The 25,205-nt window shown below is 39.5% G+C and overlaps 1 long non-coding RNA gene across 1 annotated transcript in view; it reads right to left on the bottom strand.

Moving 5' to 3' along the window:
* The window catches only part of LOC132666657 (uncharacterized), a 297,042-nt gene that overhangs the window by 134,335 nt on the left and 137,502 nt on the right, over positions 1 to 25,205 (bottom strand). The window contains exon 2 of the long non-coding RNA XR_013555383.1: positions 7,831 to 7,995. This is a non-coding gene — a long non-coding RNA (uncharacterized LOC132666657). The remainder of the gene's footprint in view (positions 1 to 7,830; positions 7,996 to 25,205) is intronic.

The following is a 25,205-nucleotide window of genomic DNA, read 5'->3' as shown; positions in this document are numbered from 1 at the left end:
GTATTTTACCAAAGGGGATTCATCATTGGGATGCTGGCTTCCAGAGGCCACTATGATCCCTGGCTTCCACCTCTCTCTCCAGAAAGCACATGACTCCAGTCTCCTCTCTGTCACCACATGGCAGAATCTCTGCCATGAATCTCATCCTCCTGGATCTCTCTCTCTCTCTCTCTTTTTTATAAGGGAGCTGGATAATCCAGAATAATCTCTTTACCTCAAGGTCCTGAACTAAGTCATATCAGCAGTCTCTCTGCGTTGTAAAGTAACACATTCCCCAGGTTCCAGGGAGTAGGACACGGGAGCCATTATTCCATCTACTATAGGAGGTGAACATGAAAGGTCAAAGAAACCAAACTAGCAAAGCCAAGCACACAGGAAGACACAGGACCTACTTCCAAGCTGCTCCTTTTTAACACCTTAAAAAGTAAACTAATTTTGTTTTTATAAAGATAATGCTTGCAAGTTAAGAAATACTCAAATAGCCATGATCCTGCCATTTAAATAAACCACTGTTATTCTGAAGGGCAATATGTCACTACTAAGTCGAATTAAGCATACACGTATGTTATAACCCACAATGATAGGGGAAACATCAGTGAGGATGCCCATTTCAGCATTACTTATGGGGCAGAAAGTTGGAGGTAGGCTGGGTATCCAATATTGGAGAAGCAGGTGGGGAAATGTGATGACAGAGACCATGAATATTATCCAGCATCAGGAGGAATAATCAGATGTACCTAGCACTGAAGATGGACCAAAAATAAAATACGAGTACAAACTGGGTAAAAACACAAGGTAATAGCACAGTACTATTTACATAAATCATATATATATATATATATATATATATATATATATATATATATATATATACACATATATCCCTTACATATATTTTGCAAGAACACACACAAAAATTATATATATCATGGGTGTGTATCTCTAGGGAAGGCATTAAACTGGGAAACGATAATAAAAAGGAATAAACAAAACAATGTATAAAAGAGAAAAAAATACTCCACTGTTAACGTGTTGGTATATTTCTTTTTCCATCTGCATGCTGTTTGTGTGTGTGTGTGTGCATATCACTTATATTAAGTAATGGGCGTCACAGTTTTGTATCTGGCACTTTTGAATACTTAACATTAAATCATGAACAGCTTCTCATCTTTAATAGCATCATTAGTATTTATTTCATCAGAACAGATTCCTAGAAATAGAATTACTATGTTAAAGGGTCAAAATGTTTTAAATGCTTTTAATGTGTAATGTCAAATTGCTTTCCAGAAAGACTGAACCATTTAAAAATAACACCAGCACTACATGAAAATGTCTGTATCACAGTATTATGAGCATCATCACTACTATTCACTTAAATTTAAAGGTTAAAAGTAGAATCCCAATACTGTTGTATAGATGTTTTGTAACTAGCGAATCGGAGCGTGTTCATGTACAGTTGACTCTCATTATTCAGGGTCATTATTTTGTATAAAGCCCCTACGAATTAGCAAACACTAAATAATTTCTCCCAGGGCAAATAAAGGTTTAGGTCCCTGCAAGCCTCTGCTCACAGCTGATCAATACACAATCTTGTCTTGTGTAGATCTCTATTTAAAGACACGCTATTTAATATATGTCTTATTGATTCATTTACACTGAACTCATGGCCAACAGCACTATACCTCAGGCCTCCAGGAGGCCTACCTAACGCATACCTTCTCTCTAGAAGGCACACCACAGCCTTCTTGCACTTAGGAACACTGGTCAGCACTTCAGCACTAAGCACGGGGGCCACTTAAAACAGCAAAATCAACGAAATCACAAAAATGAAAAAAATCAGGGCAGTATACAGACTTTAAAAGAGACACTTGTTTACAGCGTCAGAGTTGAAGTAAGAAAGGAGACCGTCAGCTTGTTGGACATCAGCTGGGAACGTAAGCATCACGTGACTCCACGCTGCACCACTACCGTGAAAGTGCCACGAGCACTGATTTGAGGAGTACAAACAAATTACAGCAAGTAGGTAAATCTGGACATACGGAATCTACGAATAATGAGGATTAACTGGACTTAGGTATCATTTTAATTTCTTCTGTCTTAAAGTCTTCATATTTTTGTCCTTTTTGTCTATTTAGTCATTAGTACATTTATTATCCATTTATATCAATTATTCATATATTTAGAATATTAGCCTTTTATTTCTTTGGTTTGGGACAAATACTTTATCAGTTTGTTGTCTATTGATTTTGTTCATTTTTTTATTTACATAAGTTTTGTAATTTCAGTATGGTAAAATCTATTCCTCCTTCTTCTTCATGATACTTTCATTGGTGCTATTCCTAGAAAGCTCTTCATATCCAGAGATTAGGTACATAGTCACATAAATATTCTTTATTCCTGTAGAGATTCAATGTTGTGTTTAACCATCTGTTTACGGTCCATATTGGCATCTGGTATTAAGAGTGATTCTTATTTGGGGTGCCTGGGTGGCTCAGTCATTCGAGTGTCCGACTCTTGGTTTCGGCTCAGGTTATGATCTCACAGTTTATGAGTTTGAGCCCCGTGTTGGGCTCTGCACTGGCAGCACCAAGCCTGCTTGGGATTCTCCCTCTCCCTCTCTCTCTCTGTCCCTCCCCCACTCATACTGTCTCTGCCCCTCTCAAAATAAATAAATAAACTTTTAAAAAAGTGATTCTAATTGTTCTTCTAAATAATAAATATTCCTGGTGATATTTATTTAGGAATCCATCTCTTTCAACTTTACTGAGATATAATTTATGTATAACATTGTGTAAATTTAAGGCATACAATGGAATGATTTGATACACAGGTATATTGTGAAATGCTTACCATAATAAGGTTAGTTAACATGTCCTTTACCTCACATAATTGCCATTTTTTGCTGTCATTATGGTGAAAACATTAAATCTCTACACTCACGGCAACTTTCAAGTATACAACACACTATCGTTAACTATAGTCACCATGCTATATGTTAGATCCCCAGAACCTATTCACCTTGTAACTGAAAGTTTGTACCTTTTTACCAACATCTCCCCATTTTCCCCACCCATCAGGCAACCACTCTACTCTATAGGAGTTCACTATTTTTAGATATAACCTCCAAGTGAGATCATACAGTATTTCGCTTTCTCTGGCTGATTTATTTCACTTAGCATAACGCCTTCAAGTCCCATCCATGTTGTTGCAAATGGCAGGACTCCTTTTTTATAGCTGATTTTTAGTTGTTGGTGTTGTATTCTAAAACTACTAAATGTAGTTTATGTACTAAATGTAGTTTAGTAGTAGGAGTAGTGTTCATTAGGTCTTAAAGTTTTTGGTAGAGTCTTTAAGATTTTCTATATACAAGATTACATCATCAACAAAGAGACAATTTTACTTCTTCCTTTCTGACTTGCATCTTTAATTTCTTTTTCTTGCCTGACTGGTCTGGCCAGGACATCCAGTACTGGGTTGAACAGGATTCATACAGTGGGCACCTTCACCTCCCTCGCCATCTGAGAGGAAAAGCTTTCAGCTTTTCACTGTCGAGTACGATGTTATCTGTGGGTCATGTATATATTGTTCCTTTAACCATGGGCTTAACCATTAACTAACAGTCAACCAAGGATGTGGTTCTTACCCTTGGAGAGAGGTCTATCAAAGTACACTTTCCTACCATCATACACTTCTACCCCAAGGCTACTGTTCCTCTGTGGCTCTTCCTGGAACTGCTGACAGGATGTCAATCCACTTATACAAGCTGAGAGAAACCGCCTATCAGCACACTAATACTTCCCTCTTAGAGGAAACAACCTAACAACCCTAGTCACACAGCCTTATTTAGTGTGTCTTTCCAGAGTAGCATATTTAAAGCTTCTTCATTTTTATTTTGCTTCTGACCTCCTCTTGGCACCTCAGTACTGCATTGATGTTGGCTCTATCTAGTGACCTGGGCTCTACAATCTCTCGTAAGCAGCCATTTTTAGTTCTGTGTGACAGTGGCTACTTCTGTTGCCTCTTCCTATGACATAGCTCTAGCCTGTGAGATCAACCTCCCTTTCCGCACATGTTATTTCCAGCTGCAGAATCATCCCAAGTACACTTCTGATTTTCATCATGTTGTGTCCCTAGTGCTAACAATTAGGACTAATACTTGTGCCTTGTTCTCCTCAAGGTTTTCCTTAGCTTTTGAAAATCCCACAGCGAGTAGCATCTGCTTTTCCTACACCTTTCTCTGCAGTATTTCAAGTTAAAATGCTGGTCTTATTATTTTCAGAAGGGTTAAACAGAACGTATAACCTAGTCTTCAAGCTGAATGCTTTTCTGCCTAACACATACAGGGCTAACACCACTTGGCTTTCTTCCTTTCACTTGTGTTGGATCTCTTCCCAGCCATTCGTTTTCCTAATGTCATCTCCTTAAATCTGTTTTGTGGGATCTCCCACAGTGAAAAATATAAGTAATTTCTGAGAATGCCAAAAGAATCAACTGTTCAAACAAATCTTGTCTACTGTCACATAACCTAGCCATGATGTTTGCTGAGGCCCCTGTGCTCAGGAAGGGCGTCCACAACCCTCACCACCTGAACATTGTGTATCTGCTCAAGTCCATTCTATACTCAGTCAAGACGCATATAAAAATCAACACCCACCTGTGAACTCAGCTGCCCTAAGCTGTCGTCACCACCCAAGTAAAATACAGCATGGCCTGAGATGGTCACTCTCCCAATCAGGCTACATCCATAAAAAGCCAAATGGATGAATGCAAAACCAGCTTTGTTGCAAACCATCAAGTTTGAATTTCACATAGTCCGGGGCCCACAAAAATTTCAATCTCTAGGTTTTACTGTACTGCCTAAATCCCAGTCTTTTTCTGTTCTTCTTCAAGGTTCCTAAAATGCACTAACTATTGCGTTATGAGGACATAAATAACAACCTGAGTTGTGAGCCAAAGAAGAAATCAGACAAAATAATAAGGCAGCTGCAATATGTGAGGGCCCGGTGAGAAGACTCGTCTCTCCCTTCATACTTCCCAGGGAAGTCTGAGCCTGTCATCAGTCCACCCCACGAGGACTCCGTCTAGGGAACCAACATGCTCGCATCCTTGCTTTACGCTGCTCTTGGGTAGAGGGAGTTAGAGAATGACATCTGAGAGAGTAAACTTACCAAACAGGGAAATATGCACCAATAACTGGAAATAAAACGTGAGACAAGAAGCCAGAAGTGCTCCGGAAAACAGTGGTGTGTGTGAGACGTGTTCCTCGAGCACTCGCCTATGGTTCTTAGTGTATGGAATAATGATATAATGATGGAAAGCACGGAAATATGGTAAAAACTCTATCATCATCACCCTCATCATCATTATCATGCTATTATTCCTAACTTGGTTGAGAGATGGAAAGTCTGGATAGAAGAGAGAGAAGTGATCTACAATCTGAACAAACTCATGTTCACATTTTCCTCTCCTCCATTAAGACTGTAAAAGCCTATAAAAGAATTACAGTTCATAGAAGAATAGTAATATTACCTTGACAATGAAATATATAGATTATATCATTGGCTATTTTTTCTTTTGAGGTTTTCATGGCATTGCCAGGAATCCTAAGGACCTTAAAACTTATTGTAGAAGGCCCCTTTCTTTGAGCTTTTCTGTTAGAAGTCAGAGTCTACGAGCAATTTCTCTATTCAGCATTTTGACCTGAGTGCAAAGAAGTGAAAATCCACACTTTGGATGCAGGAAAGAAAACACAGAAATTTCAGAAAAGAGCTAGAAATCAGGGCTTATGGGGACACAAGACCAAAGGCTGTTGGGAGGCTAATCTTCTTGGGAGAGTTTGGATTCTCCACACAAAGCTTGAGACGGGAAGAAACATAGTTTGGAGTGGGTGTATTCTGCCCTACCTTGAATCTGCATTCAGAACTAAAGAATATTTAACTGAGACAAGACCCCACAAGAAAAGAAAGGAGGTTTCTAAAGGTCAAGATATAGAAGATACCAAAATGACTAGAATCTGCTGCTGAAGAACTTGACATCATCCATTTCAACCCCAGCTTAGAATGATATCTCCTTTCATACCGTCACTAAGACTGTGTGTAATTAAAAGCAATTAAGTAGTTGCTCCGAACTCATTGCATCTGTCAAACTGCCTTAATATAGTCCATCTCGGGACCTAAGGTAGATATAATATCCACACCAAACATAAAATCGACATCAAATAACTTATAACTTAAGTAAAGGGAAGCATTAAAACCCATGTGACATATGAAAGCTTAATAATAAAAAACAAAAACTCAATGGCCATTTGCTTCAGTTGAGCCATGACTTTCCTAGGACTCCAGCTCCACCTGCATAAATGGAGTGACCACAGTCAGCGATCTCCAAAGCTCATGCCAGGGCCCAAGTTCTTCCATGTATAAATGACTCTCCCTGTTCTCTAGCTGCTCCTTCACAAAGGTCCAAGTCTCCAAGAAGCATTGGACAGTGGACAGGACCCCTGAAGCATCATCTTTTTTGTTCCCAACATTAGGACCAGGACAGTAACACGTGTTCAGTTCTGCAGGTGTCCCATGGACACCTTTTACTCCCTTTCTGCCTTTTGGTTATGCAGCAAGAGGTAGTCAATACACCCGGCAACCACAAGCAAGCCAAGAAACAGAACATTAGCAACATTCCCAGCAGCCCCATCTCTTCCCCATTCCAGTGACAATTCATTCCCCATCCCCACAAGAGATAAGCACCATTTTCACTTACAAGACAATTACTTCCTTGTTTTTTTACTTTTTTAAGTGTTTATTTTTGAGAGAGAGAGACAGAACATGAGTGGGGGAGGGGCAGACAGAGAGGGAGACACAGAATCCCAAGCAGGCTCCAGGCTCCCAGCTCTCAGCACAGAGCCCGACGCGGGACTTAAACTCGTGATCATGACCTGGATGAAGTCCGACACTTAACCGACTGAACCACCCACGCGCCCTTCCTTGCCTTTTTTTTATAGTCTTACTACCACCCATGTATGAATGCATCCCTAAACGACATGGCTCCAAACTGAGTTTTGGAACTGGATATGAATGAACTATTACTGTTCTATTCTTTCATGTCTTCTTTCTTGTGGTACACATTTTATTCGCAAGATAAATCCAAGTTGAGTATATCTAAGATTCATTTTCATTGCTATTGGAGTTAACTGAATTCATTTATTAATTATGGTCTCTTAAGATTCAAACTACTCAGGCCCTAGATGCAAAAGTATATATTCTCTAACCTTTTCATATTTCTACCTACTCTAACTAAGCTTTGTGCAGGTACCACATTCTAGGATCTTTCCAAATCAGGGAAGATTGCTTTCTCTGTAGTCGTTAATACTTTAATTTCTGTAACTGTAACGAAATAGAAATTTTACGGTTCTCCGAAAGACCTACCAAAGAGTTTTTGATGTCCTCTGAAGCCCCATCAAATACACCCAAATAACACTGTCCTTCCGGCTCATTCCCAGTAGTTGGGAAAATGTAGTCCAAGCAAACCAGAACTCTAAACTGGCCCAAGAGAGGAAGATGTTGCAAGAAATTTCAACGTGCAAGAAACACAGGCTGCTGCTCCAGGAAAAATGAGGGTGTGCCCTCATTCTGTTTTATACCCTTCTCCATGGCAGAAGTTGAATCTGTTCATAGACTCCTCCTGCGTTTAATCCCACTCAACCTCTTGCAGGTGAATCTTAATAATGTTTAGACAAAAGACCTTCTTTTCAGTCAGGATAAACTGGGTAAAAGCTAACCCATTTTAATAAAAAGATCCCAAAATGCAGTGGCTTAAAAGAATAGGCATTTTTCTTACTCATACAATGATGAGGAGGCCTGGTCTGCAGGGTGGCTCCGCTCCAGATGGTCATTCAAGGATATAGATTTCCTCCTTCTCACTGCTTCACTATTCCAAACCATTGTCCATTTCTGAATGCTTAAAACTGGACTGTAGGCATTCCCATGCTGTAGCTAATAAGAACTGAAAAGAGAAAAAAATCAAAGGCAAAAACTTCCTTTTAAGCAAGTAAAGCTGAAGTTGGAATACATATAGCTGTAAGATTTCCATGTTTTACTCAAAGAGGTAAACTACTAAATTTCCAATGTAGAAATTTTATCAATTTTACAATCTCTTCCAGAAAATGGAAGAGCTACAACATTCTTCAACCCATTTTATGAGACCTGCATTACTCTAATACCAGGCAGACAAATATATTACAAGAAAACCCTAGAGCAATATCCCTCATGAATATAAGCACAATAATCCTCAACAAGATATTAGCAAATCAAAATCCAGTGTTATATAAAAATAGATCTCATCACAACCTAGTGGGATTCATCTAAGGCAGGCAAGGCTGGTTCAGCTTTCAAAAACCACCCAATGTGATTCACCATATTAACAGACTAACAAAAACTGTATTAACATCTCAATAGATGCAGGAAAAACACTTGATAAAATTCAACATCCCTTTATGCTAAAAACTTTTACCAACTACAAAGAGAACTGAACCTACTAGAAGGGCATTTACAATAATATCAATGCATCTAACATCACACTTAATGATAAGAGACTGAATGCTATCCACCTAAGATCTGGGGGAAAGCAAGGCAATCCTCTTTCCCCCACTGTTATTCAACACCAGACTGTAAGTCCTCACCAGTCAATATGATAATAAAAAGAAATAAAAGGCACATAAATTGGAAAGAAAGAAAGAAAGAAAGAAAGAAAGAAAGAAAGAAAGAAAGAAAGAAAAGAAAGAAAGCTGTCTTTATTCTGAACACGTTTGTCTATAGAAAGGATCCAAAAGATTCTACAAAATAACTCCTTTATCAAATAAGTGAACTTAGCAAGACTGCAAGATACCATATTACTATACATCAGGAATAAACAACTTGAATTTGAAACTTAAAAAGAAAAACATTTAAAATAGCACCCCAGTAATGAGGCTTAGGTATAAATCTAACAGAAGATGTGTAGGATCTATATGCTGAAAACTACCAAACATTGATGAACGAAATCAAGAAGCTCCCAACAGAAGGAGGGATCATTGTCATAGATTGGAAAATTCCATATTATTAAAGCCATCAGTGCCCCACATTTGGTGTATAAATCCAATGCAATGTTAATCTGAGTCAGCAACCTTTTCTGTAGATAATTAACAACTGAGTCCAAAATGTATATTGAAGTCAAAGGAATTCAAGTAATCGAAAACAATTTTCAAAAGAGGAACAAATTAGAAGACTCATAACATCCTGCTTCAATCTTACTATAAAGCTACAGTAATCAAAACAGTGTAATTTTGGTGAAAAAAAGAGATAAATCAAAATTGACAAAATTTCCATAAACTGAGTTTTGATCCAGGTGCCAAAGCAATTAAATGGAGAGAGAATAGTGTTTCTGACAAATGTCTGCTACAATTAGACATCCATTTTCAAAACAAGAATTTCAACATGTGCTATATTTTACAAGACTTAATTTAAAAATAGATTATAGTGGAACACCTGGGTGGCTCAGTTGGTTGAGGGTCCGACTTCAGCTCAGGTCATGATCTTGTGGTTTGTGAGTCAAGCCCCACATGGGCTTGCTGCTACAAGCATGAAGCCTGCTTCAGATCTTCTGTACCCCTCTCTCTCTGCCCTCCCCTGCTCATGTTCGTTCTCTCTCTCAAAAATAAGTAAAACATTAAAAAATAAAATAAATATAAATATATCATAGTCCTAAAGGTAAAGTCTTATAAATATCAATCTTTTCGAAGAAATAATGGGGAAAAAATGGTTGAAACCTTGAGTTAGTCAAACATCTTACACCTGGCACCAAAAGTATGATGTATAAAAGGAAACAAGATGATAAACAGATTTTATCAAAATTCAGAATTTCTGCTTTGTGAAAGACAGTGTTCAGAGAAATTTTTTTTAAATTACAGACTTGGAGGAAATATTTGCAAATTAGATGTCTCACAAAGGAATGGCACCAGGGTGAGGGGCAGAGAGTGTAACAAAAGGGCAACATGAGAGAATTTTTAGGGTAATGGAACCATTCTTTACCTTGATGGTGGTTGTTACACAACTGTGTGTATTTGTCAAACTCACAGAATATACATTAAAAGGAGTAAATTTTAGTGTATATAAGTTAAAAAATAAAGAAAAGATGATGTGAGTCGACAAATTTTTAACCATTGGTACAGCCACATGGATGTGTACCAGGTGAATAACAGCTCTGAATAAAACCAATACCCATGAGAAAAAATTTAAATAGTCTTATGAACCACGTGCTTTAGGTCTGTATCTATTTGAGGAAGTGCTTGATTTTTTTAGCTGGATTATCTTGTCTCTTCAGGGTTGTGACACTTCCAGGGAAAATTCTGGAAATGAACTGAGTTTGTCTCCAGAGAAAGACAAAGTGCTACCTCAAGAACCATCTCATGGGGGTACGACTCTCGAAGTAGAGCCAATGGTGTTGATAAAAAATCAAGACCAAATATTTAAAGGATTCACAGAGCCCGTGTTGACTGAACAATTAACATCTCCTGGTCTGCAGACATCCAGAGACAGTCTGCATGGGCTTTTCACTTCTCAAAAGGAGAAAACGGGAGCTTCTGAGGAGAAACTGAACACATCTGTCTTTTAGTCTTCAGTCCCCACCTTTCACATTTGCCCCCTCATAGATCAGAACCTCAGGAGGAAACCTGATCTCAGTAGGCTGGCCTTATAACTTTGAGTGTGAGGGTAAACTTTGCAAGTGTAAAGCATGAAAGCTGAACTAGCATAGGACATCCATCAATGCAGTGGTACCTAGAACCTTAAAGAGCAGGAAACCTGAATTTTGGAGGAAATGGCCCCCCCACCTCACTCTGCTGCCACTCTGGCCTTCTTCCCTATGCACAGCACCCTCCCCCCCCCCCCCCCACACACACACACACACACCAGCCCTCCGCTTTGGAAAACAGTTCTTGCATGCATTCATGTTCATTTACATCAATCCATTACCTATCCCAAAGGCACATGCATGTTGAAACCTCACCTAATTAAGAAATGGCAGATATATGACACCTGTTAAACATCAAAGCTGATGAGAAAAACTTTAAGAAGCTTGGGAACGCATGTGTGGGTGTGGTGGGTGCTCACAAACAACCCCACATGGACGGTTTTGCTTAAAAAATGAGGATAGCTTGATTGGCTCGCACTGTTAAATACTCCTTATTCAACTAGCAGAAAGTTTCAAACATCAGGGAATTTCGCAGCCATGCAATGGCTGTTTGGGAAGCAATTTGCCAGATGTCTATGAGAGTTAACTCACTGTAGGTCCCTGTGCAGTCAGGCCCCTAGTTAACAGCTTTGGAGCCATTAAAAAATCTCACTATCAGTTGTCTGGTGCAATATCCTTTATCCAGAAATGGTCCCTGTGTGACACCGCAGAAGAGAACAACGAGCACCTGGCACACCGTGAGCATGAACTCAAATCTTACCTCCAATTGTAAAGCCTCCAAATGGGAGAAATAGTTCCCTGACACAAGTGTGTCATTAATACGTGTTTACTGCAATCACTGGTCAGAACTTCTTTTCATTAAAAAGAAACAGGTCAGAAATCGCTCAGCAAATGAGTAAATGCTGAGGATGCTGTGATTCTTTAGACCCAGAAAGAAAACGGTGAGGCTTCAGGAACACTGCTGAGTTTGCTCTGCCCCATCTCCTTCCAAAGAGGGAAATAAATAAATAAAAGCAAACTATTCACTGTCTGGGAAAGAAATTACTAGTAAGACATATGACAGGGATCAGTGTTGGGAGGGATTGCAGATTTTAATTATGTATACAAATGACTCGGTACTGAGAACAAGATTTGCAGATTACATTAAACGGGAAGGGGGAGGGGCACAGCACAGTAAATAATAAGGTACCCAAATGCCAAGCGGCAGTCAAGGATTTACATTATTATGTGTTATATGTGGGCTTAGAAGATGGAAAATGCAGATTAAGTGTAAATAAATGTCAAATAATGTGCCCAGTGGCCAAGAAATATTGAAAGTGAATCTGAGATCAGGGGAACAGTGCTGCTGCATAATGATCAGGATGAGAAGCAAACATGGGCTTGTTCCACCCAAACACGCTTCCAGGGAAGCCAGAATGTTTCTGTACAAACTGGGATGAAAGGGAAAACCTACTGCCTCTGGTACACAAACATCCACCTACTACCTCCCAACCACAAAGGCACTGGCTTCTCCGTCTAATTCATCTGTGATCTGCAGGTGGCATTTCGTTGGTATTAAAAGGGAGCATGGAGTTACGGGGATGGTTTTACTTAGGTCTATGTCTGTCACTGGCCAGCTGGTCAACCTTGGACATGCTGCTTCATATCTCTGGACCTGTTTTCTCATCTGTAAAATGATAAGATAGGCTCGGTGATGTTCCTCACATTTATCACAGGACCTCTCAGCCAACTTTTATGACAAATGGTCACAGAGAGCTTTGTCAGGGCTGAGGTCCCCTGCACGTGGCAGTGCCCTGGCATCTTGGATACTTAGCACACTAGGAAAACATCTGTTACATGTCGAATGAATGATTGGGTCCTTTGTGACATGTTCACTTCCATGATTCAGTTCATCCCTTGTTGAAATTTCTTCTTTAAAAAAAAGAAAGAGTCTTGGGGCGACTGGGTGGCTCAGTGGATTAAGTGTCTGACTCTTGATTTCGGCTCAGGTCATGATCTTACAGTTCACGCGATCCAGCCCTGTGTCAGGCTTTGTGCTGACAGCACAGAACCTGCCTGGGATTCTCTCTCTACCTCTCTCTGCCCCTTACCCCTCTCTTAAAACAAATATATATAAATACTAAAAAAAAAAAAAAAGAGAGAGAGAGAAAGAAAGAAAGAAAAAAAGTTCCTTTTTTTTAATTAAAAAACAGGGGCTCCTGGGTGGCTCAGTCAGTTAAGCATCCAACTCTTGGTTTCAGCTCAGATCATGATCTCAGGGTTCCTGAATTTGAGCCCTGCATTGGGCTCTGTGCTGACAGTGCTGGGCCTGGTTGGGATTCTCTCTCCCGCTCTCTGGGCCCATCCCTCATTCAAGTTGTCTCTGTCTCTCTCAAAATAAATAAATAAACTTAAAAAAATGTTTTAAAAAATTAAAAATTAAAATAAATAATTTTGAAAAGATTTAGTGTTTCAAATATTTTCCAATTGAAATCTAGAAGTCAAGGAAATATCTGATTCATTAGAGAGCAAAAAACTGGGTGTTTCTTGCCAAAATATCTCAGAGTCCAGAATCATATAAAAGCCACTTGTTTAGAATCCCTACTTGGAAGGCAGGGCTGCTTTGCTATCAATTTCTAAGGCAGTTTGACATTCATTATTTCAAGTTTTACAACAGTCCTTTGAGTTAAGAATTGTTAACACACTCCCTATTGTATAAATGAGAAATCAAAACTCAGAGAAGAGCAATGAGATATGTATATATATATATATATATATATATATATATATATATATATATACACACACACACACACACACACATATATAATGTAATAATATATATAGAATGTAATAATATAAATGGCATATATTTATATATATAACATATATATTCAAATGGCCATTTCCTTTTTTTCCATTTTCTTAATTATGCAAATAGTTCAGATAAAAACATAAAGAATGAAGAGTTTCTAACAAAACTTACGTAGACAATAGCCTGAATACTAGAGATTCACTCCTTAAGGTAATTGGTAAGGACCTGGGAACTGGATTCGCACCTTGTGTGTGGCTGCTGGCCTCCCCACTTACTAGTTGGGTAACTTCAAGCAACTTACTTCAGTTTTCTACTATTAAGCTGCCAGGTCTATAAAATGGCAATAATCAGAACCCCTACTTCAAAGCACTGCTGTGAATATGAAGTGAGATCACACATTTAAATTAATTGATATGTAAGAAATGCTCAATGAATCCAAGCCACTGAGTATGAAGAGCATATAAATATTGGACTAAAACAGGCCTGAAATATACATTTTAAAACATGGAGGATGAAACTCAAGAAATAAGTATTTTTGAAGCATGTTAATAATATAACACAAAGATGAGAGAACAGAACAAGATACATAGCCCTACATTCAATATCACTTTGTTGATAAACAATATAAATGGTTGAAGAAAACACTGGAAAGAGAACTCCAAAGTATTTGCAGTATTTGTTCCCTGGTGGGGAAATTATTGATGATATATTGATGAATAGTGATTTCCTATTTCAGTGGCCTCACCAGAAAAGATGAGCCTCTGGCAAATCATCTTACTCATTTAACCAGTGGAAATACTGCAAAGTAGCTCAAATTCATTGCCTCACACTTCAACAATAAGAATGAGCAGGCAATGTGAAAGGAAGTGTGTGCTTAATTAGTGAACTCAGCAGAGCCCAGCATTACAAGGACACGATCCCACTCATGGAGGTTCTTCCTTGGCTTGTGTCTTATTAGTACTTCTGTCATCACTAGATATATAAAAACAAGAAATCAGGACTTGAGAACTAAAACATAATTTACAAGCACCTCATAGGACTTCTTCAATGTATGACTGAAAGAATACAGGTGCAACTATGTGACTGGACAAGGTCCAGCAACTGGCTAAAGGTACAGTCTGGTCAGGAGTCCATGTTTTGTGATCTACAGGCCCTTGAATTTCCCCAAACACCCTTATGTCCAAGAGGAAGTGCATTGACATATCCAGCCAAAATTGCCTTAACCAAATATTAATGAGGGAAAGGATGTAAGTTTCAGCATGTGTACCCAAAACAAGTATTTAAATCCAGAACAGCTTTTCAACAAATCATCAAAGTTCCTTTGCCTTTCTATTCAAATGAAAACAATATGCAATACAAACAAAAAAATCAACCCCGAAATCAAATCCCTTATGATGTAGGTTTTGCACAGGTAACAACAGCACTCTTATCTTTGAAGGTCACAAATATCCACAGTGTCATTCAGTCACCAAGAAATAGTAATGGAAAGAGAATAAATATTGCCTCATATAACAATTACAATTTTTTTCTGAAGGGCAAAGTAATATGTCTTGCATAATCTCAGAGATTTTTTTTTATTAGAGAGGCAAGAACACCAAATCCCCTTTTCATGAATGCTTCACATAATAAAACTCGGGCTCATAGGCAGATAGGCAAGCCAATGTGGGCAGAATGATTAAGATCCATGACTATGAAGAGCTGAAAAGGAAGGCAGGCTTCTAGCAGTGAGGAGTAACAGAGTGATAATGAAAAAATAGGGATAGTGCCCCGGAAGGGAGAGGAAAAGGATTGGAGACCTAATGGTTTTGGTCTCTGAAGCGAAAATCCATCTGCCCATAGATTTGATACACAGAGCCCACCCACATCAGACTGTGTGCTACCCAGAGGGAAGGCTCACTCTGCGTTTGAGCGGCCCCAGTTCTGAAATTCGAGCAGCAATTGAGAATTAATAGCTGCGAGAAAAGTTACTTGGGCATCTTGCGTGTCTTCCCAAGAAGAATCCACCTTCACAGCTTCCGAATTCTCTACCCAAGGCTGTTCAAGCTTAGAAAGAGAGACCTGAGCACTGGGAGTCTGATCAATTATATTAAAAGTGAACAAGTCCCCTTTCTGCCTTGAGAGCAAGCCACAGAAATACAGTTGATGTTGTCACCCGGCAATTCACCTCTTCATCAGAGAACGTGAAAATCTTCAAGAATGAAAGACGCCACTTGGAAGATGATGAGGAATAATAATGGCAAGCTGTACAGGTTGTCTAACTGGGCAGCATAAATAACAGTTGAAAGAAACAGACCTAAGAAAGTATTTTACACATTAAAAAAGAAATCGTAATTGCCTTCCATGCAAGATTGTTAAAGGCAGAAACTGGGACCATTTACAAAGCAATTAGGTGTTATCCTGGGGAAAACATAACATTAAAAAGATTATGGTCAATTTTTCAAAGCCTTTTCTTGTGTCCTGTAGGGTCCTGTGCTTTAAATGTCCCATTGAAGAGCTGACCTACCAGGGATATCTGGTGAGGTTCTCCAAGCCAAGACGCTGATGGCAAAGGACAGCTTCATTACAGTACAATAACAGCTCAACTTGGCTGCTTCTTACAGACCTGAAGTGCCCCCAATATAATTGGATAGTTTCCCCCCAACTGAATTCCAACATCATTGCCAGTCATTGACAGAGGACAAACTCAGCATTACACAGAAAGTCCAAGGACACATAAATTAGTTGAGGAGAGCTGCTTCTAAAACATGAAGGGTGAGGGAAGGTAAAGCAAGAAGACAGATGAACAGCCGAGACGTTCCCCTGCTTGCATCAACCTTGCAATCATCTGTTTTCCTCGGGGCACTCCTCTTTATCAGCTGAAGCCTCTTATTCCTTAGTTTTCTCACGTTTCAGCCATTAAACAAAAATCAGGGGCTAGTGGTCACAATGCTTGCTGAGATGGCTCACCTGGGACTTTCCAACTGGAAACTCGAGCCATGAATTCCTCCCTTCTAGCAGGAATGCTGTAGTCGGTCCTCTTATTCCCTGGAATGTGTGTCGGCATTGTTCGTTCTGTTATCCGCCCCACTTCCAACCCCTCCAGGTTTCCCTGAATTGCTTTTCTCTCCTGCCTTATCTTCTACTCATCTGCTGAGTCAACATGTGCTGCTGTTTTCCAAGAACTAAAATATCTGTATTCCGTGTACATTTGTTCTGGACGTGCCACCAAAGTGAAATTCTGTTGGATAGTACATGTTTAAGGTTATAACCAGCTCCAACCTTTGGGGCATGTCAGTTGGAACAGTGACAGCGAGTACAAATGGAAATTAATGCAGTACTGGCATGTAATTGTTCATTTTAGACCATGGTTGGAAAGATCAGAGTGTCAGGGGGAACCAAATAGATTTATTGGCACAGGTTTTATTAGTAGCTTCAGCTATGCCTTAATTACTCAATAGCAAAGACCTTTATAGCACAATGATGAAGAACAAACATCAGACTACTTGGATTTGAATCCCAGCTCCCTTTACCAGCTTTGTGACCTTGACCTTCAGCACATTATTCAACTTCTTACAGTCCCAGTCTTCCCATCTCTAGAATGGACATAATAATAGTATATTGTAGCAACAATTATGTGAGATAATCTTTTAAGAGCTTAGCACAATGCAAACACACAGCATCAAGAACTAAACAAAGGTTAGCTGTCTTCGGAAAGTATTAAAGAGAAAATGAGTGGAATTAAGGTTCATTTTTCTTAAGGGACATCCTAGAAAATTAGTGAAATCTCAGCAACATCCAAATTTCAAGGGCCAAGATTCTCAAATTTTAGCAAGCATCAGAATCATCTGGAGGGCTTGTTAAAACTCCAGTTGCCAGACCCCAGCCCCAGAGTATCTGATTCCGTAAGATTGGGGCGGGGCCTGAGAATCATTTCTAAGCAGTTGGAGGATGGTGCTGCTGGTCTGGGGACCACCTGACGAGAGGCATTCCTATACCCACAGGAGAGCTAGAGCGAGCTGATTAACTCTTAGGCACCTACCATGTGTCAGACACTCTGTACACCCACCACATTTGGTTCACTGAGAGGCATCGATCTTGCTCTCGAGATATAAAAGCCCATATTTCTAAGTCAGTCATAAATTTTGCCATTCAATCCTCAAAGGTTGGCTGGTACTGAGATATTTTCTTGGGCAAGAAAATTATTTTCACTTACATACATAGGATTTGAGTCAATCCTGCTCAATCACTATAACTAATAAACAGATTTCTTGATCTATTAGTATGCTTTGGAGGTTGAATAATATACTCTACCCAACCCTCCAAGATTCACATGCCAAAAGATATGTCATACCTAAATGAAAAAGGAACACGGGAAGGGAAGTAAGTGATAGGTCAGGAAATTAAATTCCTAATAAAAGTATCACTTTTCAATATTCTCTATTTTGGTATTAATCCAAATTTAGCTATAAGTAACATTCATTTCGTTATTAGTGAAATTTTAGTAAGAATATTAACTACTCTCTTTCTGATCATTATCAGCACTTAAAAAAAATACAAGCCACATAATAAAACAACATCACAACATGAACTGAAAGTTTAAATCTATGTTTTAAAATTTTCACAAGCACGTGGTAGAACGTGATTTGAAGAAAAGAAAAGTTTCTTTAAAATGGGAATGGGATAGGGGTGCCTGGGTGGCTCAGTCAGTTGGGCGGTCGACTTTGGCTCGGTCATGATCTCACGGTTCATGGGTTCGAGCCCTACATCAGGCTCTGTGCTGACAGCTCGGAGCCTGAAGCCTGCTTCAGATTCTTTGTCTCCCTCTCTCTCTTCCTCTCTCTCTCTCTCTCAAAAATAAATAAACATTAAAAAAATTAAAATGGAAATGGGATAAAGTCTCTTTTAAACCCTTGAAACTCCATGTTCAAGATGAAGAATGAGGACATTTCTACCTTTCATCTAAAATATTATTCAGAGTATAATTTTTGAAGTCAGTTAAATCAATAAATGCCATGCAAAACTCTGGTATGAACCAGGTGACCTCATTAATGCCAGCTTCACAGTTTAATGACACTCCATCATATTGAATGTTAAGGTGTAAAGTACAAATTAATCACAGCAATAGGAGTGTGTGGTCCCATTTTGTCTTGTTAGAATGCATTCCTTGACTACAGTTAATTTGACCTTCCTAGCAATACCAAATGAAACAACTTTTAAAATAAGTGTATAACAAGCCTCTATTGGGTGAAATTTAATACCTTCTTTCAAATCACTAGCAAGTACCTTCTAGAGCAAAGCTTCTTACAAAATGCTTTAGTTTCACTACTGCTCAAATAATAATAAATCAATTGCATATTTCTTCTAATTATCGGCACCTAAATCTTGATTTCCCCAATCTTCTTGAATGTTTCAATAACCAGGAACATGTTCAAAGAACTGTAATCTCACAAATAAAAATGTGATGTATGACTTAAGAGGAAAGCATTTCATCTCCATTTTAAATACATTCCTTATTTAAGATATTTCTAAAATACATAAATAATTATCAACTGATGAATGGATAAAGAAGATGTGGTTTATATATACAATGGAATACTACTTGGCAATGAGAAAGAATAAAATCATGTCATTTGCAGCAATGTGGATGGAACTGGAGGGTATTATGCTAAGTGAAATAAGTTACTCAGAGAAAGATAGATATCATATGTTTTCATTCATATGTGGATCTTGAGAAACTTAACAGAAGTCCATGGGGGAAGGGAAAGGGAAAAAAAGGTACAAACAGAGGGTGAGGGAGGCAAACCATAAGAGACTTAAATACAGAGAACAAACTGAGGGTTGATGGTGGGGGTGGGGGGCAGGGGGGAGAGGGGAAAGTAGGTGATGGGCATTGAGGAGGGCACCTGTTGGGATGAGTACTGGGTGTTGTATGTGAGCCAATCTGACAATAAACTATATTTAAAAAAATAGAAATAAATGATATTTTGAGAGGAAGATTTCTGTTGCTAGGAGTTTGAATATTTTTCTTTAGCCAAAGTGCAAACCAGAGCTCGTTTCTGCCTCTAAAAATGGGCAATAAATATTCTTCTATCTCATAAAACAAAGCCTAATTTTCATGACATGCCTTGGTTAGCCAGATTACCCCATTTAGCCTTTCAACACAGACATTTTCTAAAAGCTGAGACCACTGAGATAATAAGGAACAAAATGTGATGATGAAGATTTGCTGAAGGAATAAGGAATTCTAGGCACATCTGATGAGTCTGTTCACCAACAATTATGGGAGCCAGGCTCCCTACAGAAATAGCTATTCTCCAAGCTGTGTAATTATTGATCTGCAGATGCTGTACATGAGCTGACTTGGGGAAGAAGCACTAACTCCAAGCCCTCTCTGCTTAAACATCATCAACTGATCTTCTTCTACCCATCAGCCATTATTCTGGAGATACCAAAGGAAAAGAAAAAGACGTTGCCCACCCATCCTCACACCCTTGCCCCCCAACTCAACTCTGCTTTGCAATCTAGAGGGTTTGCAGTCTCCTGGGAGAGAACAGTCACGTGCATATTCTGTCCTTCTTTTCCTTTGCTGTCTCCTGCAGGTGCCCTGAACTCTAGCACGTTGGTTCTTTCAGGTTCTTGAATGCATCATGGTACCTCCCACCCCAGAGCCTGAGTACATGCTCTTCCCTGTCACTCGGAAAATGCTCTCTGCCTTGATCATGGTACATATTACTCAATCTTCAAGTTTCTTAACTCACATTGCTTTCTCAAGGAAGCCATCCCTAACCCCCTGTTCTATATCCTCAGAGCTCTGAGATTTTTCCTTTATAGCATGTAGCACAGTTGGTAACCATGCATTAGTAGAAATACTTGATCCATATCTACGCTGCCCACTTGTCAACATCCAATGTTCTTGGTTGCTTACCATGTGCCATGTAGAGTGTTGGGAATATAAGTGTGTTGGGAATTTGTGTTGGGAAACCAGACAGAGTCCCTATCCTCATGGAACATTCATCAGATAAAAATCAGAATAAATACTATGAAAGAAACACACAAGGTTTTATGCTTTGTGTTTATACCTAGGTGTTTATACCTATTTGATCTAACGGAGTCAGGGACACTGACGCATCAGAAATGAGATGGTGCTAACAGAAAATGTATTCCAGGGGCGCCTGGGTGGCTCAGTTGGTCAAGTGTCCAACTTCAGCTCAGGTCATGATCTCACTGTCCGTGGGTTCGAGCCCCATTTTGGGCTCTGTGCTGCCAGCTCAGAGCCTGGAGCCTGCTTCGGATTCTGTGTCTCCCTCTCTCTCTGCCCCTTCCCTGCTCACGCTCTCTCTCTCTGTCTCTGAAAAATGAATAAACTTTAAAAAAAATTAAAAAAAAAAAAAGAAAGAAAATGTATTCCAGGCACAGGGAGAGGCCAGTGCAAAAAGGCCTGGAAGAGCTTCCTCCAAGAAAACCATCAGATAAGGCAAACAGAACTGGGACTTAGCAATGGGGAGAGGACTATGGGATAAAGATGAAGTGCTCAATTAGGCAATAAATCCCGTAGTCAAAGAAAGACTTGTTTTTACTCTGAACCAGATGGAAGAGTGAATTTTAGTACAATCAGGGAAGTGGTTTTGCTGAATGAGAAGAAGCATGAAGTGCAAAGAGCATGGACGGGAGAATGCAAGAGGTCATAAAGGGACCAGCCAAGAGAAAAAGGAGAGGTCATTAAGTCTACACATGGTGCCTTGTTACTCGGTTCTAAGACAACCACTCTTTAGCCGACGTTCTGGAATAGACAGGATACTGCAATCACCCATGAGGCACTGTCTGTTGTGTCAGCCTAACCACCTAAAACAATAAAGAACTTCCTTTATGCATTGGCATTAAAAAAGAAGTCTACACACATTGCCTTTGCAACTGGAGATTTCACAGAAAAAAACATATTGAGGTGCTAAGGTCCTTTTACAAACACACAAGTCCTCTTCATGCCCCCGTAAAACAACTCTATTGATATAAAAGACTGAAATGAGCAAAAATAAATGTTTACTGTCAGCTCGAGTCAAAGGTGTGTGTTCAGTGGTCTAGATCAAGGAATGGCCAGCCATGTGCTCAAGATCTTGGACTGCTGCATGCATGGGTACAGAACCAAGCCAGGGTGAAACCACAAGGCCTCTCCATAATGTGTGTGTGTGTGTGTGTGTGTGTGTGTGTGTGTGTGTGCACGCACACACACGTAATACAACCATTACCCAACCTTTTAGTTCTATGGCACCGGAGAGAGCTTTCTCAGTGGAAAGCCCAGGCAGTACAATTTTCAGCTGTCAGGATCCTACAGCACTAGATGGTTGACGCATGACTAGAGAAAAGTGCTCAGACAGCATCTTTCCACTACCCTCTTAGAATCAGTGACTGTAAAAAACTGAAGCCAAAGTAAAGGTTTTCTGTACTATGATGTTCTAGCCTAATATACCCTGGAAGACATAAATATTATAAACAAAAGCAAGGGAACGTAGGGGGAGTCAAGAAGTTTCCTTAGAAGAACGGGTCTGGATGTGGGATGCTAAAATTTTTTCTGAGGGCTGCCATAACAAATTACCCCAAATGGGGCCATTACTCTCTCACGTTTCAGGAGGTCAGAAGTCCAAAATCAAGGGGCCGGCCCCTTCTGGAGGCTCTGAGGGAGAAATGGCCCCATGCTTCTCTTTCTTAGCTGCTGATGGTTACCATCAACACCTGACTGTACTGTGCACGTCATAGCATCTGCACACAGCCTTCTTATAAGGACCCTCTAAATCCTGAATGGTTTCATCTAGAGGTCCTTAACTAATTACATCTACAAAAGACCCTATTTCCAAATACGGTCTCATTCCGAGTTTCCATGCAGACATGAACTTGGCACAACACGATTCAACCCACTCCAGATGCTATTCCTGCTGCATGACTCCCACACAGAGTTTCTCTAGGCTCCAAATGGCAAGGGAGGGGGTGCCTTTAGGTCTAGACTGGTAACTGAGCACTTTCTACTACAAGGTTAACAGAAACGATGCAGACATCTCTCTGTGTGTCTCCTCCATCATGGCTTTTGAAATGCTTCTTTGAAAGAGAACCCCCTGCGCTAATATGGTCCTTCACATAGTTTATCAGTACAACCTCAGGAAAATTAAACCATAAAGGCATTTCCCAAAAAGCACTTTGGGAATTTGAATGGCGTCCACAAAAGTTCAAAAGCAAGAATAAATCCTGGTGTCTGTGCCTTCTCCATTCATGAGGCTTTTCGGCCGTTCAAAAACAAACAAACAAACAAACAAAAAAAAAAAAACGATGCCAAGCACAAAAAGATTGCTGGCCTAGATTTGGAAGTGTGAATGTGGAGAGCTTGGCTGTTGGCTTAGAAGAGTGGACATCACAAATGCTTACTGTTGCCTTCATTCAGGGGGGTGCTTTTTTTTTTTTTTAACGTGGCTCAGTCTTTTCTGCCATTAGTGATGAGAGAAATACCTTTTGTTTAGCTCAGCCCAGGAAGAAGGGCCCCAGCCTCCCATCAGAATAGAGAGCACACAGATATAGCCCCAGGTGGCACAGACCCGACCTAATATAAAACCTAGGGCTTTACTGTTACAAAATATCAGAGAAGGCCACACGTTGGCTTCAAAAAAGAGAGGTCAAATTCTGTAGATCTTTCTTAGGCAACATTCCCTGATGCTCCATTATTCCCTTGGTTCCTTACAATGGATGGCAGGCTTCATTTATACGGCGTTACAGGAGAAGGAAATGGTACATGATACTAAAAGTCCCTGGATTACACTTGGAAACTGGATGGGAAAAAAAAAAGAAACTGGATGAGACTCTGTAAACCTCCCTCCTCCTGTCTAGTATGGCTGTCAGCACAAGGAAATTTGGGGAAGCTTCCATTTTTAAAAGAGATATTAAGGAAGCACATGTTCCATTTGTCTTTGTTACATCCTTTTGTGGAACCATTTCATTCAGTTGGATTAAAGACTGCATTCACTATTGAAGAGTCAGGACTTGAAAGTCTTGTTGGTTTTCTGCTTTCTCTTCATTACCAACATCCCTCAGACTAATCTTTGACAAGACTGGTCACTATGTTATTTCAGAAATGCAGAAAATGAGAATTCTGAATCTCCATAGCCATGCACAGTGCTTTGCACAACTAGGCAATCTATAAGAATTGGTTGAAATAAAATGAGACAGAGACAGAAACCACCCTTCAGAAATTCACTGTTCAGATATTAGAATAAAATTGACAAGGGGCATCTGGGTGGCTCAGTCGGTTAAGCATCCGACTTCGGCTCAGGTCATGATCTCACAGTTCATGGGTTTGAGCATCGGACTCTGTACTGACAGCTGGGAGCCTGGAGTCTACTTCAGATTCTGTGTCTCCCTCTCTCTCTGCCCCTCCCCTGCTCACACTCTGTCTCTCTGTCTCACAAAAATAAATAAAATGTTAAAAAAATTTTAAGTTGACAGAAAGTGCCATGATGAATTTAGGATGGGGGAGTTCTAGCTCTTGATGCAAGAATACCATTTATCTTCTGGCACTATGATGGCCACACTGTTGTGTCCTTTGGACTGAAAAAGGTAGATATGTTCAAACTCTGGAATTATATAAATTACAGCCCAGACAGAAAAAAGAGAGAGAGAGAAGGCAACACTGGTCTATTTCACTTCAAAGCTGCACACTTTCAAAGCCACCTGACACATGTTGAATTTCTCCGTGTTATGATGTGTCATTCTTTGGCCTCACAGGAAATTTGAGCCACCACATTGAGCAATCAATAAAAATCCTCTTTCTTTTCACAACGCCCAAGTAATATTTCCTAACTTTGTTTTGAGTCACTCAAAGCAAGCTTTTTACAATTCCTTTGATATGTGCTTCTTTAAAGAAACACCCTTGTGTTTCTGTTTCAAAAATCGAATGCCATTTTGAAATAGACTTCTAAAATTATGTTCTGGTAATCCTGGATTATAAGAAAAAGTATGCCGAGGTTCATGCAAGCTTCAGAAGAGATGGCATTTGGAAGATCACCAAGGTTTCATCCCAGTTAAGGTAACAGAACACTGGTTTGGGGGAACCGGGAGAGGAATGTTCAATGTGTAAATCTAATCACAGTCTCTAGTAATAACTGCAGTCTGGCTTTGCTAGACCTAGATGCTAACACGCACTGAACCTGTGGTGGATAGTGGAAAATGATACTTTAAAAAATAATAATAATAAAGACTTGACATTATCAGCTGTGTCACTGAGCTGATAATGTGGATATCTCCTCTTTGTAATTTTTTTTGAAAAAATTTTCCAGAATCTTAACAAAGCCGATACAATAAATGGACGTGTACCCACCACTTAGACTTAATATGAACATTTGATTCAGACCTTCGTTTTGTGAAAGATCAAAAGTACTATGGGTAGAACTGATCTCTTCTCTGACCCCTCCCCCATCCTATACCTCTCCCTCTATCCCCAGCATCAGTCACTAGCCCGTGTTGGTTGAGTATACAATTCATATTTGTACGTATTTGTAACTAATACATATTTGAAAACAATGGACAAATCATACATACAGTGTTGTTTTTCATTTACAGAAATGTTAACACATTTTATGCAACTTTCTACAATCTGCTTTTGTTTTTCCTCAACCTCAGGTATTCTGAAATCCATCCGTATACATTATTCATATAGTTGATTCACTTTGCTATATTA

This window comes from Panthera onca, chromosome B2, assembly GCF_046562875.1.
Source record: "Panthera onca isolate mPanOnc1 chromosome B2, mPanOnc1 haplotype 2, whole genome shotgun sequence".
Lineage (NCBI taxonomy): Eukaryota > Metazoa > Chordata > Mammalia > Carnivora > Felidae > Panthera > Panthera onca.
The sequence above is the reverse complement of the archived record's forward strand: the minus strand, read 5'-3'. Positions and strand labels throughout refer to the sequence as shown.